The sequence below is a fragment of the Daphnia magna genome, linkage group LG9 (genome assembly GCF_020631705.1).
Source record: "Daphnia magna isolate NIES linkage group LG9, ASM2063170v1.1, whole genome shotgun sequence".
Classification (NCBI taxonomy): domain Eukaryota; kingdom Metazoa; phylum Arthropoda; class Branchiopoda; order Diplostraca; family Daphniidae; genus Daphnia; species Daphnia magna.
This window is the reverse complement of record NC_059190.1, coordinates 8,118,134-8,139,209: the sequence shown is the minus strand read 5'-3', so window position 1 is coordinate 8,139,209 and position 21,076 is coordinate 8,118,134. Positions and strand designations below refer to the sequence as shown.

The 21,076-nt window shown below is 39.4% G+C and overlaps 23 non-coding genes across 23 annotated transcripts; 8 read left to right on the top strand and 15 right to left on the bottom strand.

The window, feature by feature from the left end:
* Nucleotides 1-5,204: 5,204 nt before the first annotated feature.
* On the bottom strand, nucleotides 5,205-5,286 carry Trnas-gcu. Its single transcript has one exon. It is a non-coding gene; the product is annotated as a tRNA-Ser (tRNA).
* Nucleotides 5,287-5,408: 122 nt separating this feature from the next.
* Nucleotides 5,409-5,481, bottom strand: Trnak-uuu. The gene has a single exon. It is a non-coding gene; the product is annotated as a tRNA-Lys (tRNA).
* Nucleotides 5,482-6,633: 1,152 nt separating this feature from the next.
* Nucleotides 6,634-6,706, top strand: Trnam-cau. The gene has a single exon. It is a non-coding gene; the product is annotated as a tRNA-Met (tRNA).
* A 535-nt stretch (nucleotides 6,707-7,241) lies between these two features.
* Trnak-uuu lies at nucleotides 7,242-7,314 on the bottom strand. The gene has a single exon. It is a non-coding gene; the product is annotated as a tRNA-Lys (tRNA).
* A 1,149-nt stretch (nucleotides 7,315-8,463) lies between these two features.
* Nucleotides 8,464-8,536, top strand: Trnam-cau. The gene has a single exon. It is a non-coding gene; the product is annotated as a tRNA-Met (tRNA).
* Nucleotides 8,537-8,867: 331 nt separating this feature from the next.
* Nucleotides 8,868-8,949, bottom strand: Trnas-gcu. The gene has a single exon. It is a non-coding gene; the product is annotated as a tRNA-Ser (tRNA).
* A 121-nt stretch (nucleotides 8,950-9,070) lies between these two features.
* Nucleotides 9,071-9,143, bottom strand: Trnak-uuu. Its single transcript has one exon. It is a non-coding gene; the product is annotated as a tRNA-Lys (tRNA).
* A 1,154-nt stretch (nucleotides 9,144-10,297) lies between these two features.
* On the top strand, nucleotides 10,298-10,370 carry Trnam-cau. Its single transcript has one exon. It is a non-coding gene; the product is annotated as a tRNA-Met (tRNA).
* A 535-nt stretch (nucleotides 10,371-10,905) lies between these two features.
* On the bottom strand, nucleotides 10,906-10,978 carry Trnak-uuu. The gene has a single exon. It is a non-coding gene; the product is annotated as a tRNA-Lys (tRNA).
* A 1,149-nt stretch (nucleotides 10,979-12,127) lies between these two features.
* Nucleotides 12,128-12,200, top strand: Trnam-cau. The gene has a single exon. It is a non-coding gene; the product is annotated as a tRNA-Met (tRNA).
* Nucleotides 12,201-12,531: 331 nt separating this feature from the next.
* Nucleotides 12,532-12,613, bottom strand: Trnas-gcu. Its single transcript has one exon. It is a non-coding gene; the product is annotated as a tRNA-Ser (tRNA).
* Nucleotides 12,614-12,735: 122 nt separating this feature from the next.
* On the bottom strand, nucleotides 12,736-12,808 carry Trnak-uuu. Its single transcript has one exon. It is a non-coding gene; the product is annotated as a tRNA-Lys (tRNA).
* Nucleotides 12,809-13,958: 1,150 nt separating this feature from the next.
* On the top strand, nucleotides 13,959-14,031 carry Trnam-cau. Its single transcript has one exon. It is a non-coding gene; the product is annotated as a tRNA-Met (tRNA).
* A 331-nt stretch (nucleotides 14,032-14,362) lies between these two features.
* Nucleotides 14,363-14,444, bottom strand: Trnas-gcu. The gene has a single exon. It is a non-coding gene; the product is annotated as a tRNA-Ser (tRNA).
* A 122-nt stretch (nucleotides 14,445-14,566) lies between these two features.
* Nucleotides 14,567-14,639, bottom strand: Trnak-uuu. The gene has a single exon. It is a non-coding gene; the product is annotated as a tRNA-Lys (tRNA).
* A 1,149-nt stretch (nucleotides 14,640-15,788) lies between these two features.
* On the top strand, nucleotides 15,789-15,861 carry Trnam-cau. Its single transcript has one exon. It is a non-coding gene; the product is annotated as a tRNA-Met (tRNA).
* A 535-nt stretch (nucleotides 15,862-16,396) lies between these two features.
* Nucleotides 16,397-16,469, bottom strand: Trnak-uuu. The gene has a single exon. It is a non-coding gene; the product is annotated as a tRNA-Lys (tRNA).
* A 1,153-nt stretch (nucleotides 16,470-17,622) lies between these two features.
* On the top strand, nucleotides 17,623-17,695 carry Trnam-cau. Its single transcript has one exon. It is a non-coding gene; the product is annotated as a tRNA-Met (tRNA).
* Nucleotides 17,696-17,805: 110 nt separating this feature from the next.
* Trnaq-cug lies at nucleotides 17,806-17,877 on the bottom strand. The gene has a single exon. It is a non-coding gene; the product is annotated as a tRNA-Gln (tRNA).
* Nucleotides 17,878-18,026: 149 nt separating this feature from the next.
* Nucleotides 18,027-18,108, bottom strand: Trnas-gcu. Its single transcript has one exon. It is a non-coding gene; the product is annotated as a tRNA-Ser (tRNA).
* A 122-nt stretch (nucleotides 18,109-18,230) lies between these two features.
* Nucleotides 18,231-18,303, bottom strand: Trnak-uuu. Its single transcript has one exon. It is a non-coding gene; the product is annotated as a tRNA-Lys (tRNA).
* A 1,151-nt stretch (nucleotides 18,304-19,454) lies between these two features.
* Nucleotides 19,455-19,527, top strand: Trnam-cau. The gene has a single exon. It is a non-coding gene; the product is annotated as a tRNA-Met (tRNA).
* A 535-nt stretch (nucleotides 19,528-20,062) lies between these two features.
* On the bottom strand, nucleotides 20,063-20,135 carry Trnak-uuu. The gene has a single exon. It is a non-coding gene; the product is annotated as a tRNA-Lys (tRNA).
* Between the last annotated feature and the right edge of the window lie 941 nt (nucleotides 20,136-21,076).

Sequence of the window (21,076 nt, the reverse complement as noted above, 5' to 3'; positions counted from 1 at the left end):
GCTCATGGTATCAGCTATTTAGGGCATAAAAACAAAATAATGCAAAACAATTAGGCTGTCGGATGCAGACGTTGGCAAGGGGAAATAATCGAAATCTGGCAATGGTGAGGATCACAATATTAACAAACAAAACAAAAACAAACAAATGCAATTTATGGTGGTGGGATAATTCAAGAAAAATAAACAAAAGAAAAACAAAGCAGAAGACAATGGTGGTGTGAAATATAAACAACAACAACAAAAAATAACATAAACAAAGGCCAATAAAACTGGGAATGGGAAATTCAAAACAAACAAAAATAAACAAAATGAACTAAAATTTATGATTAAAATTAAACAGGGAATTGGGATCTAGATTTCCGAAGGACTTTCCAGAGGCTCTCTACCTCTTCTTGACATGGTGTGCGTAGGTTATTCCTTGCCTTCCAGTTGATGTAGAGATAAGCAGCCAGAAGAGTGAATGAAAGCTGGAGATTTCCTACTGGACCAAAATGGCCACGTATCAAATCTTCGTTTGACGAACTGCAGCCCATCTGACGCATAGTTCCTTCCAACCAGCTCCAAACGGTGAGTCGTTCAGGACACTGGTACATCAGATGCTCATCGGTTTCCGGGTCTTGATTGCAGATTAGACATGTTGCGTCCTTGGTGGGGTCCAACCGATGGCATCTGGTCCTGGTAGGGAGACGTCGCTGGTTGAACAGGAACATGGTCTCTCTGATGTTAGTTGGAAGGGCTGCAGTCTCCTTCCAGATTCGTGGCCAATCCAGATTAGGCCTCAGGATCTCCAGCTTTCCCATTGTTGTTACCTCCAGGATCCAATGGTTATATGTTTTCCGATGTACCATTGGATTCCCCTGCACCAGAATGGAAGATGCGAAAAGTTGCTTGATTTGATGCAGGGGTTCCTGAAGGTAATATGGTCTCTTCATGACTGCTACAGGTGTGGTGTTGTCCTTGTAGAGTGGCAATAAGGTTCGGAGAGGAAAGGACATCCAATACCGAAGTAGAGAGCTTTCTGGGCTGTTGGGGCCTTTCAGGACTTTGTACAAGGGGCACAAGAAAAGGGAACGGTAAAAGAGGTGTGTGTTGACCATTCCCAGACCCCCTTCTTTGACAGTACGGAAAATTACGGTTTTCTTCGGCCTTTCTACTTTTCCCATCCATAGAAATTTCATGACAGCCTTCGAAATCTGGTCAGCCATTTTTTGATTACAAGGTAATACCTGTGCAAAGTACACAGTTCCGGAGAGAGCCTTCGACTTGAGGAAAAGCACCCTCTGGTAAATATTAAACCGTCGACTGGCATTCTCTCGCAGAATACCATTTAAAGAGCTAAAAGCATCATTCCAAATCCTACTAGCTGTCTCTTCTATGGAATGGAAAAATTTAATTCCTAACAGGGACAATGTTGGCGCTGACACAAGCCACTCAAGAGGCCAAATTGATCTAGAGCTCCAAGTCCCGAGTCCCAGGGCTTTTGTTTTCTCCTTATTCATCCTTGCCTTTGTCCACTGACAGAACATATCAAGGATTTGTCCTGCCCTGGTAAAATCTTCGTCACAAGAAACGAAAATGGTGACGTCATCAACAAAGGCTCTGACAGTGAGTTTTTCATTAAACAATGATATACCCTTGAGAACTCGAGATAAACGCACAAGCAAAGGCTCAATGTATAGAACGAAGAGATGGACAGATAGGGGGCATCCCTGGCGAATCGACTGAATATCACTTATCACCCCAGCCACCCCCGATCCGTTGAGGATTGACATTCCTGTTACAGAATACATAATCTGTAACCAACGGATGAAAGTGGTGGGGTAACCCATGACATCCAGAATCCTCCAGAGGACTTCCCTGTTAACCAGGTCGTAGGCCTTTTCAAAGTCAACTCCAACAATGGCAGCGCCCATACCCCGAATCAAAGAGTTGGAAGAGTCATGGCATCCCCGGTCATCAACAAATTGAATGACATCTCTGTAAAGACTTAAATTATCAAAAATCAATCTACCAGGTACCCCACCTTTTTGATGAGGCCCTATGGTAGAAGATAGTGTTGGCCTCAATCGTCTCGCTAAGACAGATGCCATGACTTTGTAGTCACAATTCAAAAGAGAAATTGGCCGAAAATTAGAAATTCCACAAAGTCCCGAAGACTTAGGAATTAGCCTGATCGCCGCTTGGCCCTGCGAAGACGTCAGAGATTCCCTTTCCAGGATATGATTAAACATATCCAAGAAGTGGGGTGCGATCACGTCCCAAAATTCTACGTAAAACTCGTAAGGAATGCCATCGGTGCCAGGGGACTTGTTTGACTTCATTGCTATTAGAGCAGCTCTAATCTCAAGAAGGGAAATTGGTGCTGTTAGGTTTGGGGTTGGCTTAAAGCAATCTCTTACTCCTTCAAGGAACTCAGACCCTGCCAGTATGTCAGGAGAAGGTTGAGTCTTAAAAATTTTTGTAAAATGAGCAACAATTTCTGCTGAAATTTCCTCTTTGGTCGATAAGCAAGTGCCATTGGGGGCAATGATCTTATCAATGCAACATTTTCGATAATTATTCCTGGCACGATTTATGTGAAAAATACTTGCTTCCTCTACATCTGGCCCTTCGAAGCAGCGGGAACGAATCCCATACCCTTTGAGTGTGCTCTCCTCCCAAGACTTTGAGAATTTTCTCAACTGTTGAAAGGCAACCCAATCAAAGGTATCTGCTTCGGCCATTTCCTGTATGCAAGATTGATAGAAAAACTTAGTTTCTCTTATCAGCTTTGCTCTTTGCCTGGAATAATCCATCGAAATACGCTTGATACCCGGTTTCAGGACACTCTCCCACCAATTTGCTACATTACTTTCCCTAAGAGGATGATTAGCAGATTCCTGAATGAAATTGGTTACGTATTTCTGAAAACCTTCTTCTGACAATATTGAAGTATTTAGTTTCCACAATCCGGCAGGTGGTCTGCTACGATTTGGGAGATCAAGATTGCAAGTAAGTGTGGATTGTACCGACTGATGGTCACTAATCGATACAGGCTGCAAACAAATATTTAAAAATTTATCCGCAAACGATCGACTAGCATAAATCCTATCAAGCCTAGAAGAACCGTCGTGGTAATGGAAAGTGTGGCCCGGATCACTATGATTTAGCTTTTTCCAGATGTCTACCAGATCAAGACCAGTAACCATCTCCTTCAAAGCATAGCTAACAACACTACTTGGGACAGGGAGGGATTGGATATTTGCCCTATCTTGGATGTCGTCAACACAATTAAAATCGCCCATCAACACGAAGGGCAGTCGAGTGGTAACCGAGTAGGCAGGAACGGTTTGACGAAGAAAATTGTTTCTCTCATTCTTTACCTGCTTACCTGACGGGGCATAGATATTAATAAACGTAAAACATTTTACGTCAATGGAGATAAGCCTTCCGTCAGGTTCAAGAAGCAGTCGAGAATACTCCAGACCATGTCTAATTAGAATGGCTGTTCCTTTTTTGTTGGGACCGAGATTTGCTAGCAAGTGGTAACAGCTTTCAATAATTGGGCAAGAGTGAAAGGCTACCTCTTGAAGTCCTACGATATCTAAATTACCGTCCCTGCAGAAATTTAAAAGAATTTGACGTCGCTCGACTGATCGAATACCTCCAATGTTGATAGAAGCGATTTTTAATTGTGAAGTCATGTGTTAGGTTTTTGAGTACGGGAATGCCTGAAGTGGGTTTCGAATTTTGGGGCGTCAGGGTAGGTTTAAATCGTTTACTTCGTGGTACCGTGGGAATTTTCAGGGGGTCCTTGGTTTTGTCTGGATCAGTGGTATCAATTTCCCCCGTGTCGGGTTCCATTGATTCCATGATAATTGTCACTGTTTCCTGGTCTTCTGTCTCTGTGTGAGGTGCTACTATTTTGGATTTCGTAATTGGTTTCAAAGGATTGTCTTTCGGAGGTACAGATGTGGGAGTGGTAGCGGTGTCACATTCCATGGTTTCAGTTTCCAAATTATTAGTACTTCCTGAGAGTGAATCTTGTGATTCACTCCCCAGAGGTACCTGGGAAACCATGGAATTTGCTACCACGGGAATTACTACGGGTGTCTGTTTAATAGTCTCTGTCTTTTTAGTCTTTTTGGCAACAGGTTTTTGGACAATGGTGGGTTCCTGGTTTCGTTTTAAAGTTGGGCAGTCGTAGCTAAAGTGTGTCTCTTCGTCGCAAAGTCTGCAAGTGGGCTTTTGTCCGTCATACTTTACCATAGCACGATAACTGCCAATGGTAATGTATGAGGGAATGTTTTTCGTCACCGTCATTCTTACAATCATCCAAGTTGCTAGGACAGGATATAAAACTTCATCCTCTGCCACCCGACAGCGCTCCCACCGAGCTTCAATTACATTTCCAAATTCCTTAAGACGTGTCTGAACTACTCCCAAGTCTAAGTTCTGTGGAATCCCTGCAATTCGAACAAATTTCTCTTGGATATTGCTATCCTTTATCACTACACTAACTTCTTTCCCCTCCAATTCGGTCCTGACGATACCACTGTGTTGGGACAAAAAACTTGAGGTATATGCCTCTGACATAAACGTAATTCTAGCGACCTGGTTTCTCGTATCTAGCACAGCAACTAGGCCTAAGAGATCCTGAGCATCAACCTTCAAACTACGCACAAAACCATGAACCGTACGCATACTCAATTTCGGGAATTGAACCCCAAAATCAATATCTACACTATTGAGCCACTTGGCAGCCATTGTCCCCTAGACAATGTAAACAAACTGCCAAAAAAAGGGGAGGGGAAGGACCCCACACACGTAAACAAACACGACAAATCAAACAATTGGCAACAAACCACTACAAAAACAGCTAAACTATACAAAATAAACACTCAAAAACACGAATATAACAACAAAAAGTAATAAAAAATAACAAAAACTCACAAAATGATGGAAAAACGGAAGAACACAAACAGTGGTCTGCATCCGACGCAGCTTAACTTCTGGGATTTTTGAACTCAGATTGTCAGAGTCAGAGTCTGAAGTGCTAACCATTACACCATAGAACCACTGCTAACGAATGATCAAACATCATAGAATTACTTATAACAAATGGGGCTTTCTTAATTGAATGCTTCAATCAATGTTTTCTCAAGCATGTACTTGACTATGACAAACATCTTTGGCATCGAAATTGACCTCTAGTTTGAGTTTCCCGACGAAGATGGGATTCGAACCCACGCGTGCAATGCACAATGGATTAGCAGTCCATCACCTTAACCACTCGGTCACCTCGTCTGTTTACTTCCACCACGTTGAGGTCTTGAGCCCTAATGCGTTAGCGGATGATTTCAATAACATACAAATTTAACGAAAACACCGATAATGAGATTTCGCTGGAAAGAAAACTCTTCAAATAGCGCCCGATGAGGGACTTGAACCCTCGACCTCAGGATTAAAAGTCCCGCGCTCTACCAACTGAGCTAACCGGGCTACGTAATACTTGCCTATGTTATTCAATACATTAACACCCCGTAGTTTCTTTGATCATGCGACGACAAATTATGAAACCCACATATTTTCAAATAAGTCTTACATTACCTTGATCCAAAATCACGGTATCCATGTCTCGAAAAATGAAGAAGCCCACAAATTTTCAAATTTTTTTATCTTGGTCGAAAATAAGGGTGTCCATGTCACGCAAAATGAGGAAACCTTCAAACAAACAAAAAACAAAAAATCTTACATTGCTTTGATTCAAAATAACGGTCATCGTAGCAAACCAGCAAAGATGAAAACAGCGTTTGCTTCTCGGCTCACGGTCACATTGCTGTTTTCCGTCTGCTATTGTGACATTCTGGATACGCCATCTACCGGTAGAATGTCAAGTGCGCTAGTGGCTTGGTTTCTGAGTCCTTCACAAGATGGCCTAACACGGCAGAACACCACCTACCTAACAGGTTTCGTTCAGGGAAAACGCACAGAGTTTAAGCCGTGTTAACAAAATAATTGGACATCAAATACTGAAAGCATATTATTCATTTATTTGTTTCACATGAACTATGGGAGTTTCTACTCTTGGTACAGATCAGAAGATTTTAGTTGCGCGTGCTGACAAATTAAGTTGTTTATTCATTTAGGTAGTAAAAAGTTCACGGTATCATAGGATTGTTTGTCGGCTGGTGGAAGAAAAATTAAACATATTTCATTTGTCAGTTTGTTTAAATTAAATAAATCCTCTTTTCAAAAAAAAATTTTTTTAATTTTTTCTTGGTTTTTTTTTCGAAATGCTATAATTTTTTCCGTCTTTTAAAATCGTCTGTCACCAATAAGTTTTCATTTTGCGAGAAAATATGGAAAACGGAAAACTTGAGAAAAAAGTCGGGTTGGGGGAAAGGTAACAATTCAGAGGTTAGCCTTTCCCCGACTTTTTCTCAATTTCTCCGTTTTCCAAATTTTGCTCGCAGCAAAAATACTGAAATCATGGCAACCGTCTCGTTTTTGCAGTCAAAACAAACAAAAAAAAGTTGCATGCTTTTTTTGTTTGTATTTTGCAATTAAAAACTATGCCATCTAGCGTTCATTAGGAATTTTTATTTTTGGTCTACTGGGGGGTGCCTCTTTTTTGTGGAGGATACTGTACATGCCTCGATAGCGCAGTAGGCAGCGCGCGAGTCTCATAATCTCGAGGTCGTGAGTTCGAACCTCACTCGGGGCAGTATTAAGTAAACTATCTAAATTTTTTCCACTAACAGTCAATCTCTGTAAGAGCTGGTTGGTTTCTAAATGCTGCATGTAAAAACAAGAAATACCACGGTACTATAATAAAGGTTCTACCGAGATTTGAACTCAGATTGTCAGAGTCAGACTCTGAAGTGCTAACCATTACACCATAGAACCACTGCTAACGAATGATCAAACATCATAGAATTACTTATAACAAATGGGGCTTTCTTAATTGAATGCTTCAATCAATGTTTTCTCAAGCATGTACACTTAACTATGACAAACATCTTTGGCATCGAAATTGACCTCTAGTTTGAGTTTCCCGACGAAGATGGGATTCGAACCCACGCGTGCAATGCACAATGGATTAGCAGTCCATCACCTTAACCACTCGGGCACCTCGTCTGTTTACTTCCACCACGTTGAGGTCTTGAGCCCTAATGCGTTAGCGGATGATTTCAATAACATACAAATTTAACGAAAACACCGATAATGAGATTTCGCTGGAAAGAAAACTCTTCAAATAGCGCCCGATGAGGGACTTGAACCCTCGACCTCAGGATTAAAAGTCCCGCGCTCTACCAACTGAGCTAACCGGGCTACGTAATGCATGCCTATGTTATTCAATACATTAACACCCCGTAGTTTCTTTGATCATGCGACGACAAATTATGAAACCCACATATTTTCAAATAAGTCTTACATTACCTTGATCCAAAATCACGGTATCCATGTCTCGAAAAATGAAGAAGCCCACAAATTTTCAAATTTTTTTATCTTGGTCGAAAATAAGGGTGTCCATGTCACGCAAAATGAGGAAACCTTCAAACAAACAAAAAACAAAAAATCTTACATTGCTTTGATTCAAAATAACGGTCATCGTAGCAAACCAGCAAAGATGAAAACAGCGTTTGCTTCTCGGCTCACGGTCACATTGCTGTTTTCCGTCTGCTATTGTGACATTCTGGATACGCCATCTACCGGTAGAATGTCAAGTGCGCAAGTGGCTTGGTTTCTGAGTCCTTCACAAGATGGCCTAACACGGCAGAACACCACCTACCTAACAGGTTTCGTTCAGGGAAAACGCACAGAGTTTAAGCCGTGTTGAAAAAATATTTGGACATCAAATACTGAAAGCATATTATTCATTTATTTGTTTCACATGAACTATGGGAGTTTCTACTCTTGGTACAGATCAGAAGATTTTAGTTGCGCGTGCTGACAAATTAAGTTGTTTATTCATTTAGGTAGTAAAAAGTTCACGGTATCATAGGATTGTTTGTCGGCTGGTGGAAGAAAAATTAAACATATTTCATTTGTCAGTTTGTTTAAATTAAATAAATCCTCTTTTCAAAAAAAATTTTTTTAATTTTTTCTTGGTTTTTTTCGAAATGCTATAATTTTTTCCGTCTTTTAAAATCGTCTGTCACCAATAAGTTTTCATTTTGCGAGAAAATATGGAAAACGGAAAACTTGAGAAAAAAGTCGGGTTGGGGGAAAGGTAACAATTCAGAGGTTAGCCTTTCCCCGACTTTTTCTCAATTTCTCCGTTTTCCAAATTTTGCTCGCAGCAAAAAATACTGAAATCATGGCAACCGTCTCGTTTTTGCAGTCAAAACAAACAAAAAAAAGTTGCATGCTTTTTTTGTTTGTATTTTGCAATTAAAAACTATGCCATCTAGCGCTCATTAGGAATTTTTATTTTTGGGCTACTGGGGGGTGCCTCTTTTTGTGGAGGATACTGTACATGCCTCGATAGCGCAGTAGGCAGCGCGCGAGTCTCATAATCTCGAGGTCGTGAGTTCGAACCTCACTCGGGGCAGTATTAAGTAAACTATCTAAATTTTTTCCACTAACAGTCAATCTCTGTAAGAGCTGGTTGGTTTCTAAATGCTGCATGTAAAAACAAGAAATACCACGGTACTATAATAAAGGTTCTACCGAGATTTGAACTCAGATTGTCAGAGTCAGAGTCTGAAGTGCTAACCATTACACCACAGAACCACTGCTAACGAATGATCAAACATCATAGAATTACTTATAACAAATGGGGCTTTCTTAATTGAATGCTTCAATCAATGTTTTCTCAAGCATGTACACTTAACTATGACAAACATCTTTGGCATCGAAATTGACCTCTAGTTTGAGTTTCCCGACGAAGATGGGATTCGAACCCACGCGTGCAATGCACAATGGATTAGCAGTCCATCACCTTAACCACTCGGTCACCTCGTCTGTTTACTTCCACCACGTTGAGGTCTTGAGCCCTAATGCGTTAGCGGATGATTTCAATAACATACAAATTTAACGAAAACACCGATAATGAGATTTCGCTGGAAAAAAACTCTTCAAATAGCGCCCGATGAGGGACTTGAACCCTCGACCTCAGGATTAAAAGTCCCGCGCTCTACCAACTGAGCTAACCGGGCTACGTAATGCATGCCTATGTTATTCAATACATTAACACCCCGTAGTTTCTTTGATCATGCGACGACAAATTATGAAACCCACATATTTTCAAATAAGTCTTACATTACCTTGATCCAAAATCACGGTATCCATGTCTCGAAAAATGAAGAAGCCCACAAATTTTCAAATTTTTTTATCTTGGTCGAAAATAAGGGTGTCCATGTCACGCAAAATGAGGAAACCTTCAAACAAACAAAAAACAAAAAATCTTACATTGCTTTGATTCAAAATAACGGTCATCGTAGCAAACCAGCAAAGATGAAAACAGCGTTTGCTTCTCGGCTCACGGTCACATTGCTGTTTTCCGTCTGCTATTGTGACATTCTGGATACGCCATCTACCGGTAGAATGTCAAGTGCGCAAGTGGCTTGGTTTCTGAGTCCTTCACAAGATGGCCTAACACGGCAGAACACCACCTACCTAACAGGTTTCGTTCAGGGAAAACGCACAGAGTTTAAGCCGTGTTGAAAAAATAATTGGACATCAAATACTGAAAGCATATTATTCATTTATTTGTTTCACATGAACTATGGGAGTTTCTACTCTTGGTACAGATCAGAAGATTTTAGTTGCGCGTGCTGACAAATTAAGTTGTTTATTCATTTAGGTAGTAAAAAGTTCACGGTATCATAGGATTGTTTGTCGGCTGGTGGAAGAAAAATTAAACATATTTCATTTGTCAGTTTGTTTAAATTAAATAAATCCTCTTTTCAAAAAAAATTTTTTTAATTTTTTCTTGGTTTTTTTTCGAAATGCTATAATTTTTTCCGTCTTTTAAAATCGTCTGTCACCAATAAGTTTTTCATTTTGCGAGAAAATATGGAAAACGGAAAACTTGAGAAAAAAGTCGGGTTGGGGGAAAGGTAACAATTCAGAGGTTAGCCTTTCCCCGACTTTTTCTCAATTTCTCCGTTTTCCAAATTTTGCTCGCAGCAAAAATACTGAAATCATGGCAACCGTCTCGTTTTTGCAGTCAAAACAAACAAAAAAAAAGTTGCATGCTTTTTTTGTTTGTATTTTGCAATTAAAAACTATGCCATCTAGCGCTCATTAGGAATTTTTATTTTTTGGGCTACTGGGGGGGTGCCTCTTTTTTGTGGAGGATACTGTACATGCCTCGATAGCGCAGTAGGCAGCGCGCGAGTCTCATAATCTCGAGGTCGTGAGTTCGAACCTCACTCGGGGCAGTATTAAGTAAACTATCTAAATTTTTTCCACTAACAGTCAATCTCTGTAAGAGCTGGTTGGTTTCTAAATGCTGCATGTAAAAACAAGAAATACCACGGTACTATAATAAAGGTTCTACCGAGATTTGAACTCAGATTGTCAGAGTCAGAGTCTGAAGTGCTAACCATTACACCACAGAACCACTGCTAACGAATGATCAAACATCATAGAATTACTTATAACAAATGGGGCTTTCTTAATTGAATGCTTCAATCAATGTTTTCTCAAGCATGTACACTTAACTATGACAAACATCTTTGGCATCGAAATTGACCTCTAGTTTGAGTTTCCCGACGAAGATGGGATTCGAACCCACGCGTGCAATGTACAATGGATTAGCAGTCCATCACCTTAACCACTCGGTCACCTCGTCTGTTTACTTCCACCACGTTGAGGTCTTGAGCCCTAATGCGTTAGCGGATGATTTCAATAACATACAAATTTAACGAAAACACCGATAATGAGATTTCGCTGGAAAGAAAACTCTTCAAATAGCGCCCGATGAGGGACTTGAACCCTCGACCTCAGGATTAAAAGTCCCGCGCTCTACCAACTGAGCTAACCGGGCTACGTAATGCATGCCTATGTTATTCAATACATTAACACCCCGTAGTTTCTTTGATCATGCGACGACAAATTATGAAACCCACATATTTTCAAATAAGTCTTACATTACCTTGATCCAAAATCACGGTATCCATGTCTCGAAAAATGAAGAAGCCCACAAATTTTCAAATTTTTTTATCTTGGTCGAAAATAAGGGTGTCCATGTCACGCAAAATGAGGAAACCTTCAAACAAACAAAAAACAAAAAATCTTACATTGCTTTGATTCAAAATAACGGTCATCGTAGCAAACCAGCAAAGATGAAAACAGCGTTTGCTTCTCGGCTCACGGTCACATTGCTGTTTTCCGTCTGCTATTGTGACATTCTGGATACGCCATCTACCGGTAGAATGTCAAGTGCGCAAGTGGCTTGGTTTCTGAGTCCTTCACAAGATGGCCTAACACGGCAGAACACCACCTACCTAACAGGTTTCGTTCAGGGAAAACGCACAGAGTTTAAGCCGTGTTGAAAAAATAATTGGACATCAAATACTGAAAGCATATTATTCATTTATTTGTTTCACATGAACTATGGGAGTTTCTACTCTTGGTACAGATCAGAAGATTTTAGTTGCGCGTGCTGACAAATTAAGTTGTTTATTCATTTAGGTAGTAAAAAGTTCACGGTATCATAGGATTGTTTGTCGGCTGGTGGAAGAAAAATTAAACATATTTCATTTGTCAGTTTGTTTAAATTAAATAAATCCTCTTTTCAAAAAAATTTTTTTAATTTTTTCTTGGTTTTTTTTCGAAATGCTATAATTTTTTCCGTCTTTTAAAATCGTCTGTCACCAATAAGTTTTCATTTTGCGAGAAAATATGGAAAACGGAAAACTTGAGAAAAAAGTCGGGTTGGGGGAAAGGTAACAATTCAGAGGTTAGCCTTTCCCCGACTTTTTCTCAATTTCTCCGTTTTCCAAATTTTGCTCGCAGCAAAAAATACTGAAATCATGGCAACCGTCTCGTTTTTGCAGTCAAAACAAACAAAAAAAAGTTGCATGCTTTTTTTGTTTGTATTTTGCAATTAAAAACTATGCCATCTAGCGCTCATTAGGAATTTTTATTTTTGGGCTACTGGGGGGTGCCTCTTTTTGTGGAGGATACTGTACATGCCTCGATAGCGCAGTAGGCAGCGCGCGAGTCTCATAATCTCGAGGTCGTGAGTTCGAACCTCACTCGGGGCAGTATTAAGTAAACTATCTAAATTTTTTCCACTAACAGTCAATCTCTGTAAGAGCTGGTTGGTTTCTAAATGCTGCATGTAAAAACAAGAAATACCACGGTACTATAATAAAGGTTCTACCGAGATTTGAACTCAGATTGTCAGAGTCAGAGTCTGAAGTGCTAACCATTACACCACAGAACCACTGCTAACGAATGATCAAACATCATAGAATTACTTATAACAAATGGGGCTTTCTTAATTGAATGCTTCAATCAATGTTTTCTCAAGCATGTACACTTAACTATGACAAACATCTTTGGCATCGAAATTGACCTCTAGTTTGAGTTTCCCGACGAAGATGGGATTCGAACCCACGCGTGCAATGCACAATGGATTAGCAGTCCATCACCTTAACCACTCGGTCACCTCGTCTGTTTACTTCCACCACGTTGAGGTCTTGAGCCCTAATGCGTTAGCGGATGATTTCAATAACATACAAATTTAACGAAAACACCGATAATGAGATTTCGCTGGAAAGAAAACTCTTCAAATAGCGCCCGATGAGGGACTTGAACCCTCGACCTCAGGATTAAAAGTCCCGCGCTCTACCAACTGAGCTAACCGGGCTACGTAATGCATGCCTATGTTATTCAATACATTAACACCCCGTAGTTTCTTTGATCATGCGACGACAAATTATGAAACCCACATATTTTCAAATAAGTCTTACATTACCTTGATCCAAAATCACGGTATCCATGTCTCGAAAAATGAAGAAGGCCACAAATTTTCAAATTTTTTTATCTTGGTCGAAAATAAGGGTGTCCATGTCACGCAAAATGAGGAAACCTTCAAACAAACAAAAAACAAAAAATCTTACATTGCTTTGATTCAAAATAACGGTCATCGTAGCAAACCAGCAAAGATGAAAACAGCGTTTGCTTCTCGGCTCACGGTCACATTGCTGTTTTCCGTCTGCTATTGTGACATTCTGGATACGCCATCTACCGGTAGAATGTCAAGTGCGCAAGTGGCTTGGTTTCTGAGTCCTTCACAAGATGGCCTAACACGGCAGAACACCACCTACCTAACAGGTTTCGTTCAGGGAAAACGCACAGAGTTTAAGCCGTGTTGAAAAAATAATTGGACATCAAATACTGAAAGCATATTATTCATTTATTTGTTTCACATGAACTATGGGAGTTTCTACTCTTGGTACAGATCAGAAGATTTTAGTTGCGCGTGCTGACAAATTAAGTTGTTTATTCATTTAGGTAGTAAAAAGTTCACGGTATCATAGGATTGTTTGTCGGCTGGTGGAAGAAAAATTAAACATATTTCATTTGTCAGTTTGTTTAAATTAAATAAATCCTCTTTTCAAAAAAATTTTTTTAATTTTTTCTTGGTTTTTTTTTCGAAATGCTATAATTTTTTCCGTCTTTTAAAATCGTCTGTCACCAATAAGTTTTTCATTTTGCGAGAAAATATGGAAAACGGAAAACTTGAGAAAAAAGTCGGGTTGGGGGAAAGGTAACAATTCAGAGGTTAGCCTTTCCCCGACTTTTTCTCAATTTCTCCGTTTTCCAAATTTTGCTCGCAGCAAAAATACTGAAATCATGGCAACCGTCTCGTTTTTGCAGTCAAAACAAACAAAAAAAAGTTGCATGCTTTTTTTGTTTGTATTTTGCAATTAAAAACTATGCCATCTAGCGCTCATTAGGAATTTTTATTTTTGGGCTACTGGGGGGTGCCTCTTTTTGTGGAGGATACTGTACATGCCTCGATAGCGCAGTAGGCAGCGCGCGAGTCTCATAATCTCGAGGTCGTGAGTTCGAACCTCACTCGGGGCAGTATTAAGTAAACTATCTAAATTTTTTCCACTAACAGTCAATCTCTGTAAGAGCTGGTTGGTTTCTAAATGCTGCATGTAAAAACAAGAAATACCACGGTACTATAATAAAGGTTCTACCGAGATTTGAACTCAGATTGTCAGAGTCAGAGTCTGAAGTGCTAACCATTACACCACAGAACCACTGCCAACGAATGATCAAACATCATAGAATTACTTATAACAAATGGGGCTTTCTTAATTGAATGCTTCAATCAATGTTTTCTCAAGCATGTACACTTAACTATGACAAACATCTTTGGCATCGAAATTGACCTTTAGTTTGAGTTTCCCGACGAAGATGGGATTCGAACCCACGCGTGCAATGCACAATGGATTAGCAGTCCATCACCTTAACCACTCGGTCACCTCGTCTGTTTACTTCCACCACGTTGAGGTCTTGAGCCCTAATGCGTTAGCGGATGATTTCAATAACATACAAATTTAACGAAAACACCGATAATGAGATTTCGCTGGAAAGAAAACTCTTCAAACAGCGCCCGATGAGGGACTTGAACCCTCGACCTCAGGATTAAAAGTCCCGCGCTCTACCAACTGAGCTAACCGGGCTACGTAATGCATGCCTATGTTATTCAATACATTAACACCCCGTAGTTTCTTTGATCATGCGACGACAAATTATGAAACCCACATATTTTCAAATAAGTCTTACATTACCTTGATCCAAAATCACGGTATCCATGTCTCGAAAAATGAAGAAGCCCACAAATTTTCAAATTTTTTTATCTTGGTCGAAAATAAGGGTGTCCATGTCACGCAAAATGAGGAAACCTTCAAACAAACAAAAAACAAAAAATCTTACATTGCTTTGATTCAAAATAACGGTCATCGTAGCAAACCAGCAAAGATGAAAACAGCGTTTGCTTCTCGGCTCACGGTCACATTGCTGTTTTCCGTCTGCTATTGTGACATTCTGGATACGCCATCTACCGGTAGAATGTCAAGTGCGCAAGTGGCTTGGTTTCTGAGTCCTTCACAAGATGGCCTAACACGGCAGAACACCACCTACCTAACAGGTTTCGTTCAGGGAAAACGCACAGAGTTTAAGCCGTGTTGAAAAAATAATTGGACATCAAATACTGAAAGCATATTATTCATTTATTTGTTTCACATGAACTATGGGAGTTTCTACTCTTGGTACAGATCAGAAGATTTTAGTTGCGCGTGCTGACAAATTAAGTTGTTTATTCATTTAGGTAGTAAAAAGTTCACGGTATCATAGGATTGTTTGTCGGCTGGTGGAAGAAAAATTAAACATATTTCATTTGTCAGTTTGTTTAAATTAAATAAATCCTCTTTTCAAAAAAATTTTTTTAATTTTTTCTTGGTTTTTTTTCGAAATGCTATAATTTTTTCCGTCTTTTAAAATCGTCTGTCACCAATAAGTTTTCATTTTGCGAGAAAATATGGAAAACGGAAAACTTGAGAAAAAAGTCGGGTTGGGGGAAAGGTAACAATTCAGAGGTTAGCCTTTCCCCGACTTTTTCTCAATTTCTCCGTTTTCCAAATTTTGCTCGCAGCAAAAATACTGAAATCATGGCAACCGTCTCGTTTTTGCAGTCAAAACAAACAAAAAAAAGTTGCATGCTTTTTTTGTTTGTATTTTGCAATTAAAAACTATGCCATCTAGCGCTCATTAGGAATTTTTATTTTTTGGGCTACTGGGGGGTGCCTCTTTTTGTGGAGGATACTGTACATGCCTCGATAGCGCAGTAGGCAGCGCGCGAGTCTCATAATCTCGAGGTCGTGAGTTCGAACCTCACTCGGGGCAGTATTAAGTAAACTATCTAAATTTTTTCCACTAACAGTCAATCTCTGTAAGAGCTGGTTGGTTTCTAAATGCTGCATGTAAAAACAAGAAATACCACGGTACTATAATAAAGGTTCTACCGAGATTTGAACTCAGATTGTCAGAGTCAGAGTCTGAAGTGCTAACCATTACACCACAGAACCACTGCCAACAAATGATCAAACATCATAGAATTACTTATAACAAATGGGGCTTTCTTAATTGAATGCTTCAATCAATGTTTTCTCAAGCATGTACACTTAACTATGACAAACATCTTTGGCATCGAAATTGACCTCTAGTTTGAGTTTCCCGACGAAGATGGGATTCGAACCCACGCATGCAATGCACAATGGATTAGCAGTCCATCACCTCAACCACTCGGTCACCTCGTCTTTTTACTTCCACCACGTTGAGGTCTTGAGCCCTAATGCGTTAGCGGATGATTTCAATAACATACAAATTTAACGAAAACACCGATAATGAGATTTCGCTGGAAAGAAAACTCTTCAAATAGCGCCCGATGAGGGACTTGAACCCTCGACCTCAGGATTAAAAGTCCCGCGCTCTACCAACTGAGCTAACCGGGCTACGTAATGCATGCCTATGTTATTCAATACATTAACACCCCGTAGTTTCTTTGATCATGCGACGACAAATTATGAAACCCACATATTTTCAAATAAGTCTTACATTACCTTGATCCAAAATCACGGTATCCATGTCTCGAAAAATGAAGAAGCCCACAAATTTTCAAATTTTTTTATCTTGGTCGAAAATAAGGGTGTCCATGTCACGCAAAATGAGGAAACCTTCAAACAAACAAAAAAAAAAATCTTACATTGCTTTGATTCAAAATAACGGTCATCGTAGCAAACCAGCAAAGATGAAAACAGCGTTTGCTTCTCGGCTCACGGTCACATTGCTGTTTTCCGTCTGCTATTGTGACATTCTGGATACGCCATCTACCGGTAGAATGTCAAGTGCGCAAGTGGCTTGGTTTCTGAGTCCTTCACAAGATGGCCTAACACGGCAGAACACCACCTACCTAACAGGTTTCGTTCAGGGAAAACGCACAGAGTTTAAGCCGTGTTGAAAAAATAATTGGACATCAAATACTGAAAGCATATTATTCATTTATTTGTTTCACATGAACTATGGGAGTTTCTACTCTTGGTACAGATCAGAAGATTTTAGTTGCGCGTGCTGACAAATTAAGTTGTTTATTCATTTAGGTAGTAAAAAGTTCACGGTATCATAGGATTGTTTGTCGGCTGGTGGAAGAAAAATTAAACATATTTCATTTGTCAGTTTGTTTAAATTAAATAAATCCTCTTTTCAAAAAAAATTTTTTTTAATTTTTTCTTGGTTTTTTTTTCGAAATGCTATAATTTTTTCCGTCTTTTAAAATCGTCTGTCACCAATAAGTTTTCATTTTGCGAGAAAATATGGAAAACGGAAAACTTGAGAAAAAGTCGGGTTGGGGGAAAGGTAACAATTCAGAGGTTAGCCTTTCCCCGACTTTTTTCTCAATTTCTCCGTTTTCCAAATTTTGCTCGCAGCAAAAAATACTGAAATCATGGCAACCGTCTCGTTTTTGCAGTCAAAACAAACAAAAAAAAGTTGCATGCTTTTTTTGTTTGTATTTTGCAATTAAAAACTATGCCATCTAGCGCTCATTAGGAATTTTTATTTTTTGGGCTACTGGGGGGGTGCCTCTTTTTTGTGGAGGATACTGTACATGCCTCGATAGCGCAGTAGGCAGCGCGCGAGTCTCATAATCTCGAGGTCGTGAGTTCGAACCTCACTCGGGGCAGTATTAAGTAAACTATCTAAATTTTTTCCACTAACAGTCAATCTCTGTAAAAGCTGGTTGGTTTCTAAATGCTGCATGTAAAAACAAGAAATACCACGGTTCTATAATAAAGGTTCTACCGAGATTTGAACTCAGATTGTCAGAGTCAGAGTCTGAAGTGCTAACCATTACACCATAGAACCACTGCTAACGAATGATCAAACATCATAGAATTACTTATAACAAATGGGGCTTTCTTAATTGAATGCTTCAATCAATGTTTTCTCAAGCATGTACACTTAACTATGACAAACATCTTTGGCATCGAAATTGACCTCTAGTTTGAGTTTCCCGACGAAGATGGGATTCGAACCCACGCGTGCAATGCACAATGGATTAGCAGTCCATCACCTTAACCACTCGGTCACCTCGTCTGTTTACTTCCACCACGTTGAGGTCTTGAGCCCTAATGCGTTAGCGGATGATTTCAATAACATACAAATTTAACGAAAACACCGATAATGAGATTTCGCTGGAAAGAAAACTCTTCAAATAGCGCCCGATGAGGGACTTGAACCCTCGACCTCAGGATTAAAAGTCCCGCGCTCTACCAACTGAGCTAACCGGGCTACGTAATGCATGCCTATGTTATTCAATACATTAACACCCCGTAGTTTCTTTGATCATGCGACGACAAATTATGAAACCCACATATTTTCAAATAAGTCTTACATTACCTTGATCCAAAATCACGGTATCCATGTCTCGAAAAATGAAGAAGCCCACAAATTTTCAAATTTTTTTTATCTTGGTCGAAAATAAGGGTGTCCATGTCACGCAAAATGAGGAAACCTTCAAACAAACAAAAAACAAAAAATCTTACATTGCTTTGATTCAAAATAACGGTCATCGTAGCAAACCAGCAAAGATGAAAACAGCGTTTGCTTCTCGGCTCACGGTCACATTGCTGTTTTCCGTCTGCTATTGTGACATTCTGGATACGCCATCTACCGGTAGAATGTCAAGTGCGCAAGTGGCTTGGTTTCTGAGTCCTTCACAAGATGGCCTAACACGGCAGAACACCACCTACCTAACAGGTTTCGTTCAGGGAAAACGCACAGAGTTTAAGCCGTGTTGAAAAAATAATTGGACATCAAATACTGAAAGCATATTATTCATTTATTTGTTTCACATGAACTATGGGAGTTTCTACTCTTGGTACAGATCAGAAGATTTTAGTTGCGCGTGCTGACAAATTAAGTTGTTTATTCATTTAGGTAGTAAAAAGTTCACGGTATCATAGGATTGTTTGTCGGCTGGTGGAAGAAAAATTAAACATATTTCATTTGTCAGTTTGTTTAAATTAAATAAATCCTCTTTTCAAAAAAAATTTTTTTAATTTTTTCTTGGTTTTTTTTTCGAAATGCTATAATTTTTTCCGTCTTTTAAAATCGTCTGTCACCAATAAGTTTTCATTTTGCGAGAAAATATGGAAAACGGAAAACTTGAGAAAAAAGTCGGGTTGGGGGAAAGGTAACAATTCAGAGGTTAGCCTTTCCCCGACTTTTTCTCAATTTCTCCGTTTTCCAAATTTTGCTCGCAGCAAAAATACTGAAATCATGGCAACCGTCTCGTTTTTGCAGTCAAAACAAACAAAAAAAAGTTGCATGCTTTTTTTGTTTGTATTTTGCAATTAAAAACTATGCCATCTAGCGCTCATTAGGAATTTTTATTTTTGGGCTACTGGGGGGTGCCTCTTTTTGTGGAGGATACTGTACATGCCTCGATAGCGCAGTAGGCAGCGCGCGAGTCTCATAATCTCGAGGTCGTGAGTTCGAACCTCACTCGGGGCAGTATTAAGTAAACTATCTAAATTTTTTCCACTAACAGTCAATCTCTGTAAGAGCTGGTTGGTTTCTAAATGCTGCATGTAAAAACAAGAAATACCACGGTACTATAATAAAGGTTCTACCGAGATTTGAACTCAGATTGTCAGAGTCAGAGTCTGAAGTGCTAACCATTACACCACAGAACCACTGCTAACGAATGATCAAACATCATAGAATTACTTATAACAAATGGGGCTTTCTTAATTGAATGCTTCAATCAATGTTTTCTCAAGCATGTACACTTAACTATGACAAACATCTTTGGCATCGAAATTGACCTCTAGTTTGAGTTTCCCGACGAAGATGGGATTCAAACCCACGCGTGCAATGCACAATGGATTAGCAGTCCATCACCTTAACCACTCGGTCACCTCGTCTGTTTACTTCCACCACGTTGAGGTCTTGAGCCCTAATGCGTTAGCGGATGATTTCAATAACATACAAATTTAACGAAAACACCGATAATGAGATTTCGCTGGAAAGAAAACTCTTCAAATAGCGCCCGATGAGGGACTTGAACCCTCGACCTCAGGATTAAAAGTCCCGCGCTCTACCAACTGAGCTAACCGGGCTACGTAATGCATGCCTATGTTATTCAATACATTAACACCCCGTAGTTTCTTTGATCATGCGACGACAAATTATGAAACCCACATATTTTCAAATAAGTCTTACATTACCTTGATCCAAAATCACGGTATCCATGTCTCGAAAAATGAAGAAGCCCACAAATTTTCAAATTTTTTTATCTTGGTCGAAAATAAGGGTGTCCATGTCACGCAAAATGAGGAAACCTTCAAACAAACAAAAAACAAAAAATCTTACATTGCTTTGATTCAAAATAACGGTCATCGTAGCAAACCAGCAAAGATGAAAACAGCGTTTGCTTCTCGGCTCACGGTCACATTGCTGTTTTCCGTCTGCTATTGTGACATTCTGGATACGCCATCTACCGGTAGAATGTCAAGTGCGCAAGTGGCTTGGTTTCTGAGTCCTTCACAAGATGGCCTAACACGGCAGAACACCACCTACCTAACAGGTTTCGTTCAGGGAAAACGCACAGAGTTTAAGCCGTGTTGAAAAAATAATTGGACATCAAATACTGAAAGCATATTATTCATTTATTTGTTTCACATGAACTATGGGAGTTTCTACTCTTGGTACAGATCAGAAGATTTTAGTTGCGCGTGCTGACAAATTAAGTTGTTTATTCATTTAGGTAGTAAAAAGTTCACGGTATCATAGGATTGTTTGTCGGCTGGTGGAAGAAAAATTAAACATATTTCATTTGTCAGTTTGTTTAAATTAAATAAATCCTCTTTTCAAAAAAAATTTTTTTAATTTTTTCTTGGTTTTTTTTCGAAATGCTATAATTTTTTCCGTCTTTTAAAATCGTCTGTCACCAATAAGTTTTCATTTTGCGAGAAAATATGGAAAACGGAAAACTTGAGAAAAAAGTCGGGTTGGGGGAAAGGTAACAATTCAGAGGTTAGCCTTTCCCCGACTTTTTTCT